A 12,993-nucleotide genomic window follows, 5' to 3' on the forward strand; every position below is an offset into this window, starting at 1 on the left:
ATCACAAGCACTGAAATTGAAACTGTGATTAAAAATCTTCCAACAAACAAAAGCCCAGGATCAGACGGCTTCACAGGCAAATTCTATCAAACATTTAGAGAAGAGTTAACACCTGCCCTTCTCAAACTCTTCCAAAATATAGCACAGGGAAGAACACTCCCAAACTCATTCTACAAGGCCACCATCACCCTGATACCAAAACCAGACAAAGATGTCATAAAAAAAGAAAACTACAGGTCAATATCACTGATGAACATAGATGTAAAAATCCTCAACAAAATGCTAGCTAACAGAATCCAACGGCACATTAAAAGTATCATACACCATGATCCAGTGGGGTTTATCCCAGGAAGGCAAGGATTCATCGATATATGCGAATCAATCAATGTGACACACCATATTAACAAACTAAAGGATAAAAACCATATGATAACCTCAATAGATGCAGAAAAAGCTTTTGACAAAATTCAATACATATTTACAATAAAAACTCTCCATAAAGGGGGCACAGAGGGAACTTACTTCAACATAATAAAGACCATATATGACAAACCCACAGCCAATATCATTCTCAGTGGTGAAAAACTGAAACCATTTCCACTAAGATCAGGAACAAGACAAGGTTGCCCAATCTCACCACTACTATTCAACATAGTTTTCGAAGTTTTAGCCACAGCAATCAGAGAAGACAAAGAAATAAAAGGAATCTAAATCGGAAAAGCAGAAGTCAAACTGTCACTGTTTGCAGATGACATGATACTATACATAGAGAATCCTAAAGATGCTACCAGAAAACTACTAGAGCTAATCAATGAATTTGGTAAAGTAGCAGGATACAAAATTAATGCACAGGAATCTCTTGCATTCCTATACACTAATGACGAAAAATCTGAAACAGAAATTAAGGAAACACTCCCATTTACCATTGCAACAAAAAGAATAAAATACCTAGGAATAAACCTCCCTAAAGAGACAAAAGAACTGTATGCAGAAAACTATAAGACACTGATGAAAGAAATTAAAGATGCTACAGACAGATGGAGAGATATACCATGTTCTTGGATTGGAAGAATCAACATTGTGAAAACGACTATACTACCCAAAGCAATCTACAGATTCAGTGCAATCCCTATCAAACACCAGTGGCATTTTTCACAGAACTAGAAAAAAAAATTTCACAATTTGTATGGAGACACAAAAGACCCCGAATAGCCAAAGCAATCTTGAGAAAGAAAAACGGAGCTGGAAGAATCAGGCTCCCTGACTTCAGGCTATACTACAAAGCTACAATAATCAAGACAGTATGGTACTGGCACAAAAACAGAAATATAGATCAATGGAACAGGATAGAAAGCCCAGAGATAAACCCATGCACATATGGTCATCTTATCTTTGATAAAGGAGGCAAGAATATACAATGGAGAAAAGACAGCCTCTTCAATTAAAGGTACTAGGAAAACTGGACAGCTACATGTAAAAGAATGAAATTAGAACACTCCCTAACACCATACACAAAAATAATCTCAAAATGGATTAAAGACCTAAATGTAAGGCCAGACACTATAAAATTCTTAGAGGAAAACATAGGCAGAACACTCTATGACATAAATCACAGCAAGACCCTTTTGGACCCACCTCCTTGAGAAATGGAAATAAAAACAAAAATAAACAAATGGGACATAATGAAATTTAAAAGCTTTTGCACAGCAGGAAACCACAACCAAGACGAAAAGAGAACCCTCAGAATGGGAGAAAATATTTGCAAACGAAGCAACTGACAAAGGATTAATCTCCAAAATATACAAGCAACTCATGCAGCTCAATATCAAAAAAGCAAACATCCCAATCCAAAAATGGGCAGAAGACATAAATAGACACTTCTCCAAAGAAGACATAAGGATTGCCAACAAACACATGAAAGGATGCTCAGCATCAGTAATCATTACAGAAATGCAAATCAAAACCACAGTGAGGTATCTCCTCACACGGGTCAGAATGGCCATCATCAAAAAATCTGCGAAAAATAAATGCTTGTGAGGGTGTGGAGAAAAGGGAACCCTCTTGCACTGTTGGTGGGAATGTAAATTGATACAGCCACTATGGAGAACAGTATGGAAGTTCCTTAGAGAACTAAAAATAGAGCTACCATATGACACATCAATCCTACTACTGGGCATATACGCTGAGAAAAACATAATTCAAAAAGAAGCATGTACCACAATGTTCAGTGCAGCACTATTTACAATAGCCAGGACATGGAAGCAACCTAAGTGTCCATCGACAGATGAATGGATCAAGAAGATGTGGCACATATATACAATGGAATATTACCTAGCCATATAATGAAACAAAATTGAGTTTTTTGTATTGAGGTGGATGGACCTAGAATCTGTCGTACATGTTGAAATAAGTCAGAAAGAGAAAAACGAATACTGTATGCTAACACATATATATGGAATCAAAAAAAAGAAATGGTTCTCATGAACCTAGGGTCAGGACAGGAATAAAGACGCAGACAGAGAGAATGGACTTGAGGACACAGGGAGGGGGAAGTATAAGCTGGGATGAAGTGAGAGAGTGGCACTGACATATATACACTACCAAATGTAAAATAGATAGCTAGTGGGAAGCAGCTGCATAGCACAGGGAGATCAGCTCAATGCTTTATGACCACCTAGAGGGGTGGGATAGGGAGGGTGGGAGGGAGGCGCAAGAAGAAGTGGATATGAGGATATATTTACACATATAGCTGATTCACTTTGTTATACAGCAGAAACCAATAGAACACTGTAAAACAATTATACTCCAATAATGATGTTAAAAAAAAAACCATAATTACCAAGATGGTGGTTTGATGCTTTGAGTACTAAAAGGAAGTGCTCTGAGAAGACATAAGGGACACTTAAAGACCTTAAATGAGACTCAAAAGCATCCTATATAGAATTACACATATAGGCCATACCTTGAAATTTAAAAAATGAATAGTTAATTTTTAAAAATTCCTCAGTATCAGCCAAGTGGGAAGTGAGCTTATTTTTAGCTGTCATTGCCTCACCAGGATGTGATATGGATGCAACATGAGCTCTGCAGTTCTCTTAGCTCCTGTTCTTCAGTGAGCTCCCCTGGGCAACTTTCTCATTACTTTACCCAGTATGGCTGGTGCATCTTCAGATGCCATGTCCTATTTCTGTCTGCATCCAAAACTTTAGTTCAATGTTTCCACCTGGAGTTCTATTAATGAACAGGGGCAAGTTCAGCTTAATTTCCAAATCATATCAGCTTCCTATTCATTTAGTATCAAGATCACCAATGACTTTCATGTTAAATCTAATGGACAGTTCCTGGTCCTTAAAACACATTTTTCACTTGACATCGAGGATCCCAAACTCCCTTGGTTTTCCCCCTACCCCTCTGACTCCCAGAATTCTTTACTGATTCCTCCTCATCAATCTTCACTCTAAATTTTGGAGTGTTTTAGGTCTCATCTACTGAGCTTCTTATCTTTTCTATCTGCATTCACTCCATTGGTGATCTTACCTAATCTCATAGTTTTAAATGCCATTTCAATACATTCACAAATGTATTTCTCCAGTCTTGATCTACTAATTCCTGAGCTCCAGACTCAGTGAGCCTACTGCCTACTCAACATCTTTATTTAGATGGCATCTGAAATTTAATATGTATATTAAAATTTTATACCATTTCTCTATGCCTACTATCTATATCTGCAAACATGTGATCTTCCACTCTTAATCTAGTTCTCTTCATATTCCCCTCACAGTAAATGGCAACACACCCTCAGTAGCTCACAGCAAAAACCTTGGAATCACCCTACTTTCATCACTTTCTCTTACACTCCAAATCCAACCCAGCAACAAATATTGATGGTTTACCCTTTAAAGTATCCAGAAGCTTATCACTTTTTCCACATCCATCATTACCCACCCTGATCCAAGCAACTCACCTGCTTACCTGCATTAGCTTAACACATCTATTTTTGGCTTTGTTTCCCTATATTCTATTCTCAGTACAAGTAAAGTGATACCTTTTAAAAGTAAGTCAAATTATGTTATTCTTCTATTCAAAACCTACTAATGGTCTTCACTCTCACTCAGAGTAAAAGCCAAAGTCCTTAAATGGCTCAGAAGGCTTTAAATAATTTTTCCCCCTCCCAACCCACCTCTTGGATCCTGTCCGAGATCCAGAGGTTCTGTCACTAGCTCACTCCACTCTAACACAATAGCCCCTTCTTGCTTTTCGCTAAGCACAACAGTCAGGTCCAATTTCAAAACTTTGCACTTGCCCTTTCCTCTGCCCAGAATGTTCTTTCCTGCATCCCCCACCTCCTTCAGTTCTTTGATTAAAATGTCACCTTCTCTGTGAGAACTTCTCTGACCTTCCTATTTTAAATTGCAACACCCACCCAGAATTACCTGTTGCTCTTCTATGCTTTTTCATTTTTCTTCCTAACATTTTTTGGCATTTGGCACACCATACATTTTATCTTTTTTGATATATTGTCTGTCTCCTCCTATGTATGCAAATTCCATGGAGTCAGGTTTTATCTTTTTAATTCAAGGCTGTGCCCCAGTTCCTAAAACAATGCATGTCAGATCCAGAATAGGCACTCAATAAATGGATTTTGTATAAATGAATGAATTCCTTCCATACTTACCCCCTTCATATTTAATAGCATGACATATTTACTTAAAGACCAAGGATAAAACAACTATAGTACGCCATGATCTTCAAAATCACCCTGTCCAAAGTGTCTCTCTCTATACCTCTGGGTGCTTCCCGAGAATGGGTCTACATGGACTGACCGTCCAGGGCTGTTTCATAATCTGCAGCCACGTCAGAGGCACAGGGATCTCCCATTTCCTTCAAGAGTTTTCCTGCTACTTGTTCCAAATGTGATGATGACAATGATGATGATAATGTCACAGCACTAGCTAACATTTTTTTAAATGTTTACTATTCATCAGCCTTTGTACTAAGAATTTCTCTTTGCACTATCTCATTTAATTCCCACAACAAATCTGTTTGGCAGCTACTATCATTAATCTTTTTTTACAGATGAACACAATACTTAGCAAAATTAAGCAATATGAGAGTTATACAGCTAATTAGTAGCAGAGCTGGGTTAGGAGCTGAGATCTGTCCAACTCCAGAACCCAAGATCTTAGCCTCTACCCTACACTGCCTCCCTCAAGTCTCTGCTTCATTTGTACTCAGCCCCATCCAGAGATGGAATCTTCTTGGTGGTCCTGATGGTGGCCACCATGAAGAAGAGGCGTTATTGAAAGATCCAGATAATGAATGTTTTGACATCCTTTGGGTTGTAAGGGCAAGGCTCCTCTCTATAAATGACAACAAAAATAACTGCAATTGCTCAATTAAAGTCATGCATCTGGGTATAAACATAGGAAAATTAAACGTTATGAAACTTTCAACAGGAGCCTCTTTTTCAGTTCCAACACTGGCCAAGACATTAGAAAGAAAATTTGGATTTATTGAAACTCTTGATGTAAATGTATATTCTCTTCTGGTTCATAAACAAAAAATAGATACATATAATCCTTTAAAAGTCCTTGCTAGCTGGAATTGACTAAATTAATGATCTTAAAAAGCAATTTTGAAAAATTACATAATGAATTAAATTCCTCATTTATTAAATTATTAAAAGGTTTATCAGTTTATTCACATGGACAAAAGATGTACTCATATCCCATGAAGCAAAATCGGGTAGACTCAGTTTAAATCCTGGTGATAAACACTTATTAGATGTAGGCCTTAGGGATGGATTTTAGCCATGGCAGGACTCAATTAATTCATTTTTAAATGGGATTAATGCCACCTATCTCTCATGTGTTTTGAAGGCTAGATGATATTATATATACAAGTGCCTTGCATAGCTGACATATAATAAGTCATAGCTGACATATAATAAGTTCTCAACAAAGGTTAGCTTGAAATTAGGGTCTCTAAAAAAGTTTTAATTGGCAAAGTGCAGTGGCATTTTATCATGTGTTAAAGGAGTTTCAAGAGAATTTCCAAAAGTGTTTTATTAACCTTGTCATTTCTGAGGCAGCAAGGCTTACTATTATGGGCCCACAGATCTTTTGGGTTTTGTAAATGTAAAGCTTAGAAGAAAGATAGTGAAGTGGGACAGTGAAGCCACCTACACATCATTATGAGAAACTGAAAACGATTCTCCATGTGTTGACCCTGAGCATGCGTGTGGCTGCCAACACCAGCATGTGGTCTTGGAGCAAATGATGGAGTTAGAGTGTCTCATAAAGATGAACAGGGTGCTCCAAAGGAAAGAAACATCTGGCTATATTCTTTATCATAAATATGTAACTATTCTTTCTAGCAAATAAAGAGATGTATTATAAGGAATAGGCTCAAGTGATTATGGAGGTTGAAAAGTCCCTAGGTCTGCAGTTGGCAAGCTAGAGACCCAAGAGACCAAGGTTTATATATATTTCTGCTCATGGTTCTGCTTCTCTGATTGAAGCCTGCATGATGTGTATTATTATCAACACGAAGCCTAGACAGTGAGAAACCCCCATAGCGCCTTTTTTGCAGAAACTCAATTAGAAAACCTGAGGTCATACAAGACCATAGAAAGCAAATTTGTCTGCCAATACATAACAGCTTTAAATATGTCCATCTGCGTCAAAAGCCAACATGAGACTGAGGCGTATCAAGATTTTACGATGATAGTATTTCATCAGAAGCACAAGGGATGTTCAAATCCTTCTCTTAGACACAACCACCTTTTCAAAGAGAGACAAAGTAATATATCATGGATTATGGACCTTCACAACTCTATTAAGATGGTGCACAGATGGGTAAATGTGTGGTGCATTGTAAGAAGTGGTATAAAAGATAATTCAATTTCATTTTCCATAGTGTAACTTCAACAGACCATGCTGAAATTTGAAAATTAACATGTGCCAAAATAAGCACATTAATTAGAAATACAGAAGTAAATATCAAAAGGAATAGCTACAATAATAGAAAGTGGTTGCCTCTAGGGAGAGAAAACTTGTGGTGATGAGGGAGAGGGGTATAGAACAGTGTTTTTTTTGTTTTGTTTTGTTTTTTTTAATATGCCTTGTACAACTACCTGATTCTTCAAAATATATTTATGCATAACTTTGATTAAAATTTTAAAATAAATGCAAAAGATTTATACGCAAAGATGGTCATCACAGAGTTGTTTATAAAAATGTTTTAAATTGACACTATCTAATATCCATATTCACAAAATGAATAGCTAAGTTACTATTTGCTATATAAAGGAATGTACTATTAATGAAATAATCTTTAGAGCGAGTTTTAGTAAATATATGCTTAAAAGTTAATAGAGAGCAGCAGGCTTCAAAACTATACAATCAGCATCATCTTAAATAGGAGAAAAATTAACTGAAGTAGAAGAGAAATTAACTGAATAATGGAAATTTCTGGATTATAAATGGTGAAGTATAAGTGAGTTTTTTCCCCTGCTGCTTTTCATGTGTATATTCGTGTTTTCTAAAATTGTTAAAATATAAAAGGGAGGAAGGTTAGAAGAACAGGAGGGGGCAAAAGAGAAAGGGGAAAGACGAGGGAGGGAGAAGTGGGATGGGAGAACAGAGGAGGAGGAGGAGGAGGAGGGGCAGGAGGAGGTGGAAATCACTGTCCGCCGGGAGAGGCAAATCTTCCCCTCAACCCCACTTGAGTCCTTGTGGCTGAACTAATAATGAAATTGACACAGGATAGATTAACAGGAGAAAAAGAAACAAATTTTAATTTGTGCACACAGATGCTGCATAGAAATAGGACATAAGAAGTAGCCAAAGCAGGCAGCTTTTATACTTTTTAGACAGAGAAATAATACATTTGTGAGGAATTGACAAGACAAAGAAACTTAGGTTTGGGGTGCTCAATTAGTGGAGAATCTAAACAGAGTTTGGGCTTAGTGTAGTAAATTAAAGTAACAAGGTTTGTTTACATAGCCTTATTGCCCCAATTCCCTAACTCTGTTGATAAGGGAGTTCTACCTTCAGATGTAGGAGTGCACCTTTCCCATGGGAGATTTATTTCCTGCTTTCAGGGAGACAGAAAGGAGGGTCAGAGTGTCCCTCTTGCACTGGCCATCTTAAGTAACTTTAATCCAAAATAATCAATATTCTATTGTGGCATATTTTGGGGTGGCCTGCCTTGAGCCCCAATATCACCATGACCCCATGAGCAGGAGCAGGAGCCCGATTGGTCCTAGCTATGAACCCTTCTCTCTGTACCTCCTTCAAGGATACAGAAGTGTGGATTATAGGAACTTTGTGCCCTTGGAGCTAAAGACTATCTCAGACCATTCTGAACAAACTGAATGTTATTTTCTTAAGGGATTGCCCGAATAATTGTGTAATTACACATACTCCTCTGCATTCCATTTTCTCTACCTTTAAAGTACAATTTACAAACAATAAAATGCACCCATTAAGTTAACACTTTGATGAGTTTTGACGGATGCATATGCTGGAGTAAACATCACCCCAATCAGGACATAGAGCATTTCCATCACCCGGAAAGTTCCTTTACGTTCCTTTCAGGCAATCCATCACTGCCCTAGGAAATCACTGCAGTTAACATCTATCATCACAGTTTATTTCTGTCTGTTAAAGACCTTTATATAAATGTAAATGCACAGTATGTATTCTTTCCTTGACTGGATTCTTTTGCTCAGCATAATATTTTCGATATTTATCCATCTTGTTGCCTGCGTTACTAATAGTTTGTTCTTCTTTTTATTGCTGATTAGTATTACATTACTGGAATATACCACAATTTGTTGACGGCTATTTGGATACTTTCCAGGTTGACCTATTATGAAAAAAACCACTGCTATGAAAATTTTGTACATGTCCTTTTGTGGGCGTATGTCTTCATTTCTTTTCATTAAATATTTAGAAATGAAATTGCTATGCAATAGGGTAGGTGGATGTTGAGCTTTTTAAGAAATTGCCAAATTGTTTTCCACAGAGGTTATACTATTTTATAGTCCTACCAGAAATGTAAAAAAAAAAAAAATCCAGTTGCAATTTTCTGATTCTACTTATTGCCTTATTTAGAATTTTGTGTACTTTTGCCTTTGTGTTTCTGGTAGAAGAGCTCCTTTCAGCAGTATGGTGATGGATGGAAACCAGGTGGTGGGCACTCTGTAGTGCATACGGAAGTAAAAGTATAATGTTGTACACATGAAACTCACATAATGTTATAAACCAATTTTACCTCAATAAAAAATAAATTTTAAATACATTAATTAATTTTAAAAAATATCAGTTGCTCTATATCTTCACAAACATTTCATATTGTCTGTCTTCTTAGTTTTAGCCATTATACTAGGCAAAAAGTGATATCTTAAAATATTGAATATATTTGCTTCTTGACCATTTGTATATCTTCTGTGAAATGTCCATTCTACTTTTATTGGGTTGTTTGACTTTTTCTTGAGGAACTGACTTTTGGTTTTCATTTGTTTGTCTTCTAGATACAAACCATTTGTCAGAAACATGCATTGCAAATATTTTCTCCAGACAGTGGCTTGCCATTTTTTAATGGTGTCTTGTGATAAGCAGAGATTTTTACATTTTTATTTTGATGAGATCAAACATATATCTTTCTTTTTTTTTTTAAGATTTTTAGAAATTTCATGTAATGTCTGAAACATTTATATTAACATATTTCCATACAAATAACCCAATGAAAGTTTAGTATTAGTTGTTTTGCTTGTTTTTTTATACTGCAGGTTCTTATTAGGCATCAATTTTATACACATCAGTGTATACATGTCAATCCCAATCGCCCAATTCAGCACACCACCATCCCCACCTCACCGTAGTTTTACCCCCTTGGTGTCCATATGTCCATTCTCTACATCTGTGTCTCAACTTCTGCCCTGCAAACTGGCTCATCTGTACCATTTTTCTAGGTTCCACATACATGCATTAATATATGATATTTGTTTTTCTCTTTCTGACTTACTTCACTCTGTATGACAGTCTCTAGATCCATCCACGTCTCAACAAATGACTCAATTTCGTTCCTTTTTATGGCTGAGTAATATTCCATTGTATATATGTGCCACTTCTTCTTTATCCATTCGTCTGTTGATGGGCATTTAGGTTGCTTCCATGACCTGGCTATTGTAAATAGTGCTGCAATGAACATTCGGGTGCATGTGTCTTTTGGAATTATGGTTTTCTCTGGGTATATGCCCAGTAGTGGGATTGCTGGGTCATATGGTAATTCTATTTTTAGTTTTTTAAGGAACCTCCATATTGTTCTCCAGAGTGGCTGTATCAATTTACATTCCCACCAACAGTGCAAGAGGGTTCCCTTTTCTCCACACCCTCTCCAGCATTTGTTGTTTGTAGATTTTCTGATGATGCCCATTCTAACAGGAGTGAGGTGATACCTCATTGTAGTTTTGATTTGCATTTCTCTAATAATTAGTGATGTGGAGCATCTTTTCATGTGCTTCGTGGCCGTCTGTATGTCTTCTTTGGAGAAATGTCTATTCAGGTCTTCTGCCCATTTTTGGATTGGGGTGTTTGTTTCTTTGATATTGAGCTGAATGAGCTGTTTATATATTTTGGAGATTAATCCTTTGTCCGTTGATTCATTTGCAAATATTTTCTCCCATTCTGAGGGTTGTCTGTTCGTCTTGTTTATGGTTTCCTTTGCTGTGCAAAAGCTTTGAAGTTTCATTAGGTCCCACTTGTTTATTTTTGTTTTTATTTCCATTACTCTAGGAGGTGGATCAAAAAAGATCTTGCTGTGATTTATGTCAAAGAGTGTTCTTCCTATGTTTTCCTCTAAGAGTTTTATAGTGTCCAGTCTTACATTTAGGTCTCTAATCCATTTTGAGTTTATTTTTGTGTATGGTGTTAGGGAGTATTCTAATTTCATTCTTTTACATGTAGCTGTCCAGTTTTCCCAGCACCACTTATTGAAGAGACTGTCTTTTCTCCATTGTATATCTTTGCCTCCTTTGTCATAGATTAGTTGACCATAGGTGCGTGGGTTAATCTCTGGGCTTTCTATCTTGTTCCATTGATCTATGTTTCTGTTTTTGTGCCAGTACCATATTGTCTTGATTACTGTAGCTTTGTAGTATAGTCTGAAGTCAGGGAGCCTGATTCCTCCAGCTCCATTTTTTTGCCTCAAGACTGCTTTGGCTATTCGGGGTCTTTTGTGTCTCCATACAAATTTTAAGATGATTTGTTCTAGCTCCGTAAAAAATGCCATTGGTAATTTGATAGGGATTGCATTGAATCTGTAGATTGCTTTGGGTAGTATACTCATTTTCACAATGTTGATTCTTCCAATCCAAGAACATGGTATATCTCTCCATCTGTTGGTATCATCTTTAATTTCTTTCATCAGTGTCTTATAGTTTTCTGCATACAGGTCTTTTGTCTCCCTAGGTAGGTTTATTCCTAGGTATTTTATTCTTTTTGTTGCAATGGTAAATGGAAGTGTTTCCATAATTTCTCTTTCAGATTTTTCATCATTAGTGTATAGGAATGCAAGAGATTTCTGTGCATTAATTTTGTATCCTGCAACTTTACCATATTCATTAATTAGCTCTAGCAGTTTTCTGGTGGCAGTTTTAGGATTCTCTATGTATAGTATCATGTCATCCGCAAACAGTGACAGTTTTACTTCCTCTTTTCCAATTTGTATTCCTTTCATTTCTTTTTCTTCTCTGATTGCCGTGGCTAGGACTTCCAGAACTATGTTGAATAATAGTGGTGAGAGTGGACATCCTTGTCTCGTTCCTGATCTTAGAGGAAATGCTTTCAGTTTTTCACCATTGAGAATGATGTTTGCTGTGGGTTTGTCATATATGGCCTTTATTATGTTGAGGTAGGTTCCCTCTATGCCCACTTTCTGGAGAGTTTTTATCAGAAATGGGTGTTGAATTTTGTCAAAAGCTTTTTCTGCATCTATTGAGATGATCATATGGTTTTTATTCTTCAATTTGTTAATATGGTGTATCACATTGATTGATTTGCGTATATTGAAGAATCCTTGCATCCCTGGGATAAATCCCACTTGATCGTGGTGTATGATCCTTTTAATGTGTTGTTGGATTCTGTTTGCTAGTATTTTGTTGAGGATTTTTGCATCTATATTCATCAGTGATATTGGTCTGTAATTTTCTTTTTTTGCAGTGTCTTTGTATGGTTTTGGTATCAGGGTGATGGTGGCCTCATAGAATGAGTTTGGGAGTGTTCCTTCCTCTGCAATTTTTTGGAAGAGTTTGAGAAGGATGGGTGTTAGCTCTTCTCTAAATGTTTGATAGAATTCACCTGTGAAGCCATCTGGGCCTGGACTTTTGTTTGTTGGAAGATTTTTAATCACAGTTTCAATTTCATTACTTGTGATTGGTCTGTTCATATTTTCTGTTTCTTCCTGATTCAGTCTTGGAAGGTTATACCTTTCTAAGAATTTGTCCATTTCTTCCAGGTTGTCCATTTTATTGGCATAAAGTTGCTTATAGTAGTCTCTTAGGATGTTTTGTATTTCTGCAGTGTCTGTTGTAACTTCTCCTTTTTCATTTCTGATTTTATTGATTTGAGTCCTCTCCCTCTTTTTCTTGATGAGTCTGGCTAATGGCTTATCAATTTTGTTTATCTTCTCAAAGAATCAGCTTTTAGTTTTATTGATCTTTGCTATCGTTTTCTTTGTTTCTTTTGCATTTATTTCTGCTCTGATCTTTATGATTTCTTTCCTTCTGCTAACTTTGGGTTTTGTTTGTTCTTTTTTCTCTAGTTTCTTTAGGTGTAAGGTTAGATTGTTTACTTGAGATTTTTCTTGTTTCTTTAGGTAGGCTTGTATAGCTATAAACTTCCCTCTTACAACTGCTTTTGCTGCATCCCATAGGTTTTGGGTCGTCATATATTCATTGTCATTTGTCTCTAGGTATTTTTTTATTTC

The 12,993-nt window shown here is 36.6% G+C and overlaps 1 long non-coding RNA gene across 1 annotated transcript in view; it reads right to left on the bottom strand.

Moving 5' to 3' along the window:
• Positions 1 to 12,581: 12,581 nt before the first annotated feature.
• Positions 12,582 to 12,993, bottom strand: part of LOC309636911 — a 267,301-nt gene continuing 266,889 nt past the window's right edge. Inside the window, exon 3 of the long non-coding RNA XR_014250309.1 lies at positions 12,582 to 12,869. This is a non-coding gene — a long non-coding RNA (uncharacterized lncRNA). The remainder of the gene's footprint in view (positions 12,870 to 12,993) is intronic.

Source organism: Balaenoptera physalus, assembly GCF_965194825.1.
Source record: "Balaenoptera physalus genome assembly, chromosome: 10".
Lineage (NCBI taxonomy): Eukaryota > Metazoa > Chordata > Mammalia > Artiodactyla > Balaenopteridae > Balaenoptera > Balaenoptera physalus.